General features: G+C 44.2%; 2 long non-coding RNA genes across 2 annotated transcripts; one reads left to right on the forward strand and one right to left on the reverse strand.

Annotated features, from left to right (window-relative positions):
* Positions 1 to 7,787: 7,787 nt before the first annotated feature.
* LOC103373064 (uncharacterized) lies at positions 7,788 to 8,948 on the reverse strand. The gene is made up of 2 exons (XR_521038.1): positions 8,265 to 8,948; positions 7,788 to 7,989 (listed from the first exon to the last, which is right to left on the reverse strand). It is a non-coding gene; the product is annotated as an uncharacterized LOC103373064 (long non-coding RNA).
* Positions 8,949 to 9,106: 158 nt separating this feature from the next.
* Positions 9,107 to 10,087, forward strand: LOC103373065 (uncharacterized). Its single transcript, XR_521039.1, has 2 exons — positions 9,107 to 9,320; positions 9,505 to 10,087. It is a non-coding gene; the product is annotated as an uncharacterized LOC103373065 (long non-coding RNA).
* Positions 10,088 to 10,316: the final 229 nt, after the last annotated feature.

Below are 10,316 nucleotides of genomic sequence, written 5' to 3' on the forward strand. Positions count from 1 at the left end.
TGTACAGTCCCAGTGTGTGTTTCTCAAGTCTGTCTGTGAATTACCTCATGAGTCATTTACAACTGGCTACAACCCGTCAATTAGGTCTTTATTCACAAGCTGGAGATGTGTTCTCTTCTGGGATCTATTCTCCACACTGCTGCCCAGCTAGAAAAACATCCAGTCACTCCCCCGCAGCCCCCCAAGTTAAATAAGGAAAACGGCAGCGTACGGTCCGAAGCCAGCCTACCATGAAAGGAATTATCTGTGGAAAATGTGTCTGGCAAAAAAAAAAAAAAACCCCGAACAGTCTCAATCGTTCCCCGTCACATTTTCCAGTTGAACAGTGGAGCGGTGACAAAAAAAATAAAAAAATTTGAAACCCACATCAGCTGTTTCACGTGCTGGTGTCGCTGCTGTAAATACAGCACGACTTTGACAGTAAATGAGTTTAACGAGGTCAAATCAACCAAAGCATAAAGAGCTGGTTTGTATCAAGCCAGTGTATGTGGCTTTCACTTCTACTGTACTCAAACGCATGAAGCCGAGAGCAGAGGGGCACCGGGAGGCTATCAGACGTCTCTCAGTAGCGCCCCTTTCTGGTCGGGGGGGATAGATCAACCTACAGTAACAGCTGCTCGGAAGCCTCCATCTTACAGCGGAGAGCAGAGGACCTGGAGAAGGATATGGTAGCGCCATTTTCAGGACCTGGAATACACAATAGCGAGATTCCTGGACTGGCGGTTCAACACTTATTGGACTTGCAGTAACCCCTGTGCTCCTGTTAATCACTGCTGTTTGGTCTCCTAAAATGAATCGAGTGTTTTTTCTGCGTTTACTTTTTCCATTTGGCAATAAATCCACCAAGAAACAGAAAAAATACAGTTGTAGACTGGGGTAGCATAAGCTAACTGTAGGGAAACAAATTCTACAACTTTGGACGAATAAGACAAAAACAACAGGAATAGAAGAAAAAATAGCCAATAAGCAAATGCATGCATCTGATAGAAAGGCAACAAACAAGCAAAAACATTATTTTCATCTTTCTCGCACCAGAATACAAGTCTTGCATCGAGCTTTGCACATGTGGACGTTGCGTAAGCTGGTTAATACTTTATTGTTTCCAAGTAAAGCTATACAGAATGTTCCCCCAAGGGTTGAATGCCAAGGGTTGAATGAGGGCTAAAAGACAGATCGCTCAGCTGATAGCAGCGTTTCCAGCACTCCATCTGACCTTGGAGAGATTACTCTGAAAACAAAAACCTGGACGTTAAAATGTGGCCGCCCGGGCAAACGTGCGTCTGAAATGAAGCCGCCATTCGATACGATTGTCCACGTTTGTCGATACAGACGAGATACCCTGGCGGATAACGGGCTTTGGGATTTTTTTTTATGGCGCTTGGTACCAATTTTGTAGCGTTAAGCTCAGTCAGGCAACATTTATCTGATCATAAGCAAAAAAAAAAAAGGGGTTTTCCATTTTAAATGTTGTGTTCATGCAAATAACTCAACAAATTAAAAATATAGAAAAAAATTATTACAAGCAGGCGCCAGAAATAGCTCAAATACACCAAATGTTTGAATTTAAAAAGGCTTCTCAGGGGCAAAATGTGCTTAGAAATCATATAGTCATTATTCTATCTACACACACACATTTACACACACATGCAGGGAATGTCTTTTCTGTCCAGTTGTAGGCTGCCTTCAACAGGATTAGCATATCCAAGACTACAGCCTGACCACCAGGCACCCCCGGCGACAGGGCTGCTTCTGTCCGCCGCATAGCACCTCCACAAGGGTCACGGCCAAGAGTCCTCCCCCTCTTCCACCGCGCACTGAAGAACAGCTGCTCTGCCAAGCACATTGACTAAGCATTGACTACTGCCTGCTGGGCTCATTTTCTAGTTAATAGAAAAAAAAATAAAAAATCTAATTTAAATGGAAAGTGCATTTACAGGTCTGGTGAGAAAACACAAACTGCCATTTAAACCCAATAAAAGTATTATATCACACAACACCGTCATTACAGTTTGCTGGTTTTCCGTCAGGTCCCGCGTTTATTACTCGGTCTCTTTGTGTCCCCCCCATCCCAGCACCCCGCCGCCTCCAACTCGCCGTCCCGTCCCTCCAGCTCGGCCGGCTCTTGCCAATGCCACGGGCATTAAAAAAAATGACAGAGCAAAGGGGTCATTAACGAGAACTAATCAGCCCCTCAGACGGAGAGACGGAGGGAGAGAGCAGAGAAACGAGGAGGACGACTAGCATGGGGTCAAAAATCACAGGCAACGCAAACAGAACTTTTTTAAAAAAGCGACATTTTATGAATAAAAGTTCACGCAGTAAAAATATTACACAAAATTTCCACATCAGTTGGAGACAGATGGGCACGTCGACACGTTTCCCACCTCCAGGCTCGTGTGCCTTTGTGTAAGGTCAACATGTGACGAGAGATTTATTCAGCTCCCATTGGTCTGCGACAGGTAATGAGAAGCCACATAATTATTCTGATATCTAGGAGTCTAAAGAAGTCCTGCATGACCTCATGCTCACAACAACATGCACGGACAAAGCCAGACACGTCTGCAACAAAGGCAAGCCGACACCACCACCACCACCACCACCACCAACGTAACCCTATAACTCTATATAAATATATGTATAGCTCAGTCGCTTCCCGTTTTAAGAATGCAAATGTGCAAACTACAACTGGAGGCTCGGCGCCGGAGTAACGTCTTTGTTGAGCTACAAATTGTGCAGCGAAAAACACAAATCACCTTGAGCAATTTGCATGACCACAACCGCATCAAACTGTTTATGTTAATAACACCTTCCACTTCAAGGAGAGCTCCTAGTTACTAGTTTGTCATTCACAGGCCAACTTTCTGCTTCGTTATTCCTCGCCGTATGTGTGTGACCTCTCCCTGAGCTCCTCTCAGAGTGTGCCTGACCTCTGCGCGTCTTTCTCCACCGTCAACCGTGGAGGGACTCCGAAAATATCTAATTGTATTCATTCATTTTCTGTGCCTGGAAAGAAGAGAGAGAGGAGGGAGGGAGGGAGAGGGAGAGGGAGAGAGAGAGGCAGAGAAAGGGACGGGGAGAGGCAGCAGAGAGCCGAGAGGCAACGCTGAAGAAAGGCAAAGAGGGATATGGGGAAGAAGAAAGGGCAGAGGAGGAGAATGGAAGGGGAAGGGAAGGGCCGTCTCTTCGGCACTACAGCTGAGACATCATTAGAGCCGCTGTCTGTCCCCTTATTAGAATAAATGCTCACGAGCAAAGACAGTCAGCGGAATAGCAGAGGGCAGAATCCACAGAGAGGAATGTTATTTCAAACCGGAGGAACTCTCAAAGGACAGACGAAACTTCGGGATCTCTCGCTCGTCTCTAAACGGGGCCCCTCAAAGTGCGTTTTTGACGGGCGAGGTGGTAAACTTCTAAATTAAGCCATTAAGAGAAAAACCTCGCAGGAAATCTGAGCCACGAAAAGAGAGAAAAAAAAGAAAGTGTGAACGTGTCAAAGAAAGAGCGAGATAAAGGTGCGATATTCCAAATAATCGAGTAGTTAACAAGTTTCTGGTCTCACGCTGCTGTTGTGAGACACAACGGTGGAATGGAGCCAACGAAGCAGCGAGGAATTCCCCCGCCAGCCTCGACCCAGATCGCCAACACAACACAAAACACCCAGCAGAAATAACCGTGGCACCGCTGGCACAAATAATGCTCTTAACTAATAAAGTATTCCACACTGATCTGCAATTTGCTGCTAATTTGGACCACTGGAAAACTGGAGAAGAAATACTAATTTAACGATGACATAAAGTTCAATTTAAAACACAAAAAAGCTCCCAGAAGAGGTTATGACGAGCTGTAAGAGGAACGACACCATTGTGCTTTGTTTACCAACTAAAACTCTTGAGTTTCGCTTTTTTATTTTTTTTTGTCTTCAAACTTTCCCTCAACGAAACAATTTAAAGTTGACTTTCTTGAGGTTTTTTTTAATTCTAAATATCAAATCTAGCTAAACACCACCAAAAAAAAGCCAAACAGATGCGACAAAGTTCTTATTCTGGTTCCATGTTGAGGCTTTTTTTTCTCCCCAGAAGATTTCTTTCTGTGCATTTCAGGTGATTAAGCAAGCAAGCGGAGCATGACATATCCAAGCATCCAATTTGGTTACAATAAATTAAAAAGCAAAACAGATTTTTACGAGAAAAACCCAAAACTGCTGCTTTAGAGCGATGCATTGTCTAGCTTGGGATGCAGTTTCATATGGCGCAACAATAAAAAAATAAAAATAAATAAAAAGAATGGCGACAAATAGATTTTCTGTAGGTTGTAAAACACGTCTTAAACGACTGTGGTCACACGCCAGCAGCAAAGAATGTAAAGAAAGAGTAAAAGTAGGAATTTAAAAAAAAAAAAAACATTGAAATGATCCTTTAAGTTTCCAAACACATTAGGTTTAATTCACTGCTGTCATAAAGTCAGTCAGACGTGCCTGTTTGCGTGCAATGGGCGTTCACGGCGTGAATTCTCGCAGCGGCCGTGCTTTCGGCGTGACTGTGAAGCCTCGGAACAAAGACGAGTTGCGCTACAGTGCCACGCCAGGTTTCTACAGTAATGCACGAGGAAAGGGACTCGATATTTATTAACTGAGTCATCAATAAGACCAGTTTGCTATCTCTCCCTGCCTCTGCTTCCTCTGCCGCTGCATTACCTTCCTACCTCAGCCCTGCAGGGGCGAGAGTCAAGCAAACTCTATTTAGAGTAAGTAGAACAGAGTGACTGGTGTTAGCACTACAGCCTCTGTGAAAACCTGTTTCCTTTCCTCGGGCGAGTCGGAGCTTCAGAAACAGATGAGGCTCAGGAAACTATCTATTTCTCAGATTTTACAGGGGACTCGAAGAAGAGAGGAAGAGAAACAACATGCGAGTGGATCACAATCGTCTTGTTTTCTGAGATTAACACGACTTAAATTTCCTCCTTTTTTTTTCTAACTACACTTTTTACTGAAAATGAGAAAACTTGTCAGCACATCTGGAAGGTATCAAGTTAAAACTTTTTTTTGTTGGAGGGGAAGAAGAAGGAGAAAAAAAAAAGTGCAATCTAATGAAAGTCTGTCTATCAACGGCACAAATCAAGATTTAACTCAAAATTGTGTTTGCCTCTGTTGAGGAAAGCGCTCCATAAATAAACAGTCGGGGTAAAGTCGGAGCAGGGACCAAGACCACAGCAGTCATGCTCGATGGTATATCAGGCCGAGGATCTACACACCCCGCTACGCTGGCCCCGGCTTCAGCAGGAGAGCTTACAGTCAGCCCTCCGCTCTGTACTCCCGACCACTAATTGTTTCAAGCAATAAATCATGTTTTCCCAAACTTCAAACTGAATGTAAATAGTTGTGCAACAAATTCAGCGTGTGCTATTAATGGCTTTTGCGCACTCGGGAGGGTAAGCTGAGGATTTTATTCAACAAATACTAAGAGCCATTGGCAGTTAAGTGAAAGATCTCTGTAAACTCCACCAGCAGCGTTTAGACTTAATAAGCCCGGGACAAGGCGGCACAGTGCAGCTCCGTGAGGGACTTTTAGTGGGAAACGCTGCCTCGGACAAAACGTGCACGACGTACACTGAGGTCGACTCGAGGCTGCCCGGCCAGAGAGGCTGAAGCACGTCTGAGAAACTTTTATTTTAACTGAGTTAACAAACACACGTTTGCTAAATCCTAAAATAGTCAACATTTAATTCTTTATTTTTCTAAATAAATAATAAAAGTGAAAAGCCACCTCTTTTTATTCCTACAGCTCCTGACAACACTGACAGTAAACTGTTGGAGTACATACACACACATTTTGAGACGTTACATCAGAACTTTGTGCCTCTAAACTTCTGAGCGAGCAACCAATATGGAAAAATATGAAAAAAACAATACGTACATTTACATTTAAGGGAAACTTTGTCTATTTTAGGGAGCTGCACGCTGTTACAGAAAGTTTTAGAAAGTTTTGAAAGGATAGGCGTCCATACTGAACACTCCACGTAAAGAGGGAAACCTCTCTCTGCTCCACAGACACTAGGTTTTGTGTTTCCACGACTAGTTGGTTTAATTTAAGCGAATGAATCTGTTATTTGTTCTTTAAAAGCTTTAAAAACGCCTTTTTTTCACTTTACCACAGTGTGCTTTAATGTAATGGGTCCAGATATGCCACATTACTACACTGCATTTTTAAAAAAGAAAGAAAAAAAACTACAAACTGTTTAATACTGACTGAAAAACACAGAAACTTAAATTTGTATTAATTTTGCTCAATTTCCAAGTGAACCATTTCTTCATTTAAAAGGTAATTAAAGGGCTGTTTTAAAAAATAACAGCCAAAAGGAGGAAAAAAAACCTGAGAAACACTAAAATCTAACACAAATAATCTGATTATGCCATTTGGGTACAACCTACTGTTTGTTTTTGTTGCTAAAGAGTCATTTTATGTCATTTTTCTGCCTCTGTGACATTAACGAAGCTCTCCTGTTGGCACTTCTGGATGAGCTCAGATCGTTAATGACATTATAGTGACTGAACTACGCCATGGTGCTCTTTAATATTTCCCTTCAACATTAAGCTCTTACATTTACAAGTATTCTATATGGTAACAGAGTCGCATGGCAGGTGAAACACTCCAAACACGGAAAAAACACACAACGACGCACAGAAGCTGTCCTTCTCGCACTACGCAGGTCTGATCCGGCCTGTTCTCTGCGCCTACCAGGGAAGTTGTTTTTTTTTTTCCCCGAATGAAGCCAATACACTAAAGAGTGGAAACATTTCGTAGGTAAATGGACTTTGGCGGATTTGTGCTGACCTGTTTAGGAGTTGAGCCTGACTGGTTGCATTCTGGTGTTAATGGGTGCAGTGGGGTCGTGGAACTACTCAGCTTGGTTCCACCGAACAACACGAGATAATGTTCCAGGTTTTTACAGCCTTTTTTTTACAGCTCTTGTCCTTGTACCTGCAACTGAGTAATTCTCAATGAAGCTGTTGACCTTATGTGGACAGTATTGACAGCGATGCAACAGCAGAAGCGAGAACAACGCGTCCGGGCCTTATTACGCACGGTTTTCATCCGTCGGTTCTCGGAGGGGGGGACGCGCTGTTCAACCAGCAGCCACGTATGAAAATTAAAACACAGCAGTCTTTTTTTACATTCCTTCTCCTGTCCTCAGCTACTGCCTGTACCTGCGGCTAACTGGCATTATGCCCTCACTGCGGAGAATAAACACCGATGTGGTCCAAGCAAACCTGCGGAGCCACGCAGAGGAAGAAGCAGAAGAAGGGGAGACGCGGTGAAAACCTGCCCGGTGCGAGGCCACTTACTTGGTGTTGGTCCGGTTCCAGAAGACGGCGTAGCGGTCGGCCACTACTTTGGAGCTGGGCTCCTGGCTAAATACACACATCAACAGCACCAGGCAGACGAAGAGGACCATTTCCAATTGCAGCATCACTACAGCGAAACTTCGGCACGTATTCCTCTTCAAGCAGTCGGTTCAGTCAGTCGAGTTGTACGGGGCGCTTCAACCGGGACAGTCTCATTCACATGTGGCCGTTTGTTTCTGGCGCAGTTTGGTGAATGCCCAGCGAATGCAAAACATAGAAAAGGCGAGCGGAGAAGCGCGACGTGATGAGGGTGACACTTTTTTTTGGAGATGACACTTGTTCAGGTTATGGTGAAGTTACAAAACCAACCGCGTCACCGTGTGTGTTTTTTCTCTCGGATGCGGGGCGAGAGAGTCCAGATGAATCATGGAGCGTTTTTTTTTCTTTTTTTTTTTTTATTTCGTGCAGGATGTCAGCGCTGACAAATCCGTGGTGGGCTGACAAAATATCTCTCTCTCCCTCTAACGCACAAACAGTGAGATCAGCACATAGCCCAACAAATGCGCAGCACCAACAGGCAGCGTCTTCTCCTGGACTGAGAGTGGTGCCCCTCTTTTTTTTTTTCCTTCTCTCTCTCTCTGCTGGATGTAGCCTGTGTCAGGGCAAATGACAACTGCTGAACACTTATTCTTACTCCAAACCGAAAGCGCAGAGAGGGGGGATTAGTCAGCCCGAGATGTGATGGAGGAGAAGAAAAAAAAAAAAAAAAAAAAAAAAATAACGACAGGGGGGCTCATTGTGTCCTTTGACTCTGTGAGGCGCACGTCAGATGTCCATGTTTTCCAGGCAACTTTTTAAAGCCATACAGTCAGTCAGTGGCGGATGAATGGCAACGTTGAGTTTCCANCTCTCTCTGCTGGATGTAGCCTGTGTCAGGGCAAATGACAACTGCTGAACACTTATTCTTACTCCAAACCGAAAGCGCAGAGAGGGGGGATTAGTAAACCCGAGATGTGATGGAGTTAAAAGAAAAAAAAAAAAAAAAAAAAAAAAAAAGGAGAGGGGGGCTCAATGTGTCCAATGACGCTGTGAGGCGCACGTCAGATGTCCATGTTTTCCAGGCAACTTTTTAAAGCCATACAGTCAGTCAGTGGCGGATGAATGGCAACGTTGAGTTTCCAGCGTTTAGAAGAAGAAAAAATAAAGAAATAAAAAAAAAATCAGACTGCTATCCTTGTCCTCGGCGGTTTACCGGTGGTGTCACAGCCGTGGCGGGCGGGGAGGAGTCCTTCTCGGTTGTCGGTGAGGACAGACGGCGTTGTGTTTTCTCATGCGCTTCTCTCTCTCTCTCTCTCTCTCTGTCCGTGGAGACGCTTGTTTATGTCCGCATCACCAAGTGTCCTCCCTCATATATAAGCCATCGTGCAGGAATGTAAAAAAAAAAAAAAAAAAAAAAAAGAGAAGCAGAGGAACAATGCTGCGCTCTCCCATGTGCGTGCCGTGTAAAGTCTTTCACCCCCTTTCTTGTGGTTTTTTAAAACGCCGGGACGCGCAGGAAGGTGAGGGCGCAGGCAAGGCAAAGGCAAGGCAAAGGCAGGCAGCTCCAGACGCCAACTGAGAGAGTGGGTTTGGTTACGGCGGAGCGGGGGATAGTCCCATTGGTTTGGAATTATTTGAATGGGCGTCACTCGAACAAAGCCAAGCCCCTCCCCCCCTCCTCCACCTAAAAAGCGAGCTAATTCAATTACAGGAAAGGTAGAGGCTGGAAGGGGACAGAGGGGGGGAGAGGTGCGCAGGACGGGGACCGCTTTTAGATGCTCCGCTGTCAGATCCGACTGATAAGTGCGCACGGTGCGGTTTAATTACATGCGAACGGACGCAGCGGACCAAAGAAGATCATGGGCTCAGTTACTTTCTCTTAATGTAATTTAACTTTTTTTTTTCCTCCCCCAAATAACAGAAGGAAGCCTATATTGAGGTAATAATGGACGTTAACCTAATAATCATTTTTATGATCGCAGAAATTAAACCAAAAAAAAAAAACGAGAATATGATCATGATTGGGCTTTTCCTCTCATTTGTTTTTAATAATATCAATTATTATTTTAGTATTACTATTAAAAATAATGCTCTTTTTATCTTACATGTGATTTCAACTCCAGAAAAAGGTCACATCTACTCCACAGGTCCGTGCGCACTGAGCGGCTGCTGGTGTCTCCTCCGTTGTGAGAGCGCAGCGCTGACAGATGATGGCCATGCAGCAGGCTCGCTGGATGAGATAGCGGGCAGCCTGTTGCGGACCGAGAAGGGGGTTCAAGGCGCAGCTCCAGCGCCCAGACGCCCCGCAGTGGCCAGTAGCTGACTCAGCCGGGGGACAGATTCAAGTTCGAGAGCGCCTGGAAACCGCGTCTGTCGTCGATTTAATCAGACAAATATTCAACAGGGAGGATTTATGAAGCTTTAGGAAGGACTGTAAGGAGCCGGGCTGCGTTCAGGAGGGACGTATCTAACGAAAAAAATGTGATGGGAAGAGGGTGTATCATTTGCAGGACCTCTGGGGTGAATTTATAGACATGTTGGCATGATTTATTAATAAAAATAAAATAAAAAAATCCTAATTTTGGAATGTAAAGTGGATTAATCCTTGCATTAGGTATGTATCTGTGTGTTGTAAAAGTTTTTTCATGTAGAGCAGAGTCTAAGTGTCATAAAATATTATAAAATCTTTTTTTTAATGATTCTAAAGAGCTGAGTGATTCTTTTTTTACCTCTTCAGTCTTTATCTAATCTCACTTTTCAGCGATGTGTCTGTCAACCAATACAAATGACTGCAAAAACACATTAGTGCCAAACCCACTGCATCAATATTTTTATTCTTGTAAAGTGGAGAAAATCTGATACAGTGAAACGCTGAGACGTCTACTGAGTGCAACAGGTGCCCTGCAAGAAAACAGGAGGGGAGAGAAAAAGGAGA

This window comes from Stegastes partitus, unplaced genomic scaffold (assembly GCF_000690725.1).
Source record: "Stegastes partitus isolate 25-593 unplaced genomic scaffold, Stegastes_partitus-1.0.2 Scaffold1900, whole genome shotgun sequence".
Taxonomy (NCBI): domain Eukaryota; kingdom Metazoa; phylum Chordata; class Actinopteri; family Pomacentridae; genus Stegastes; species Stegastes partitus.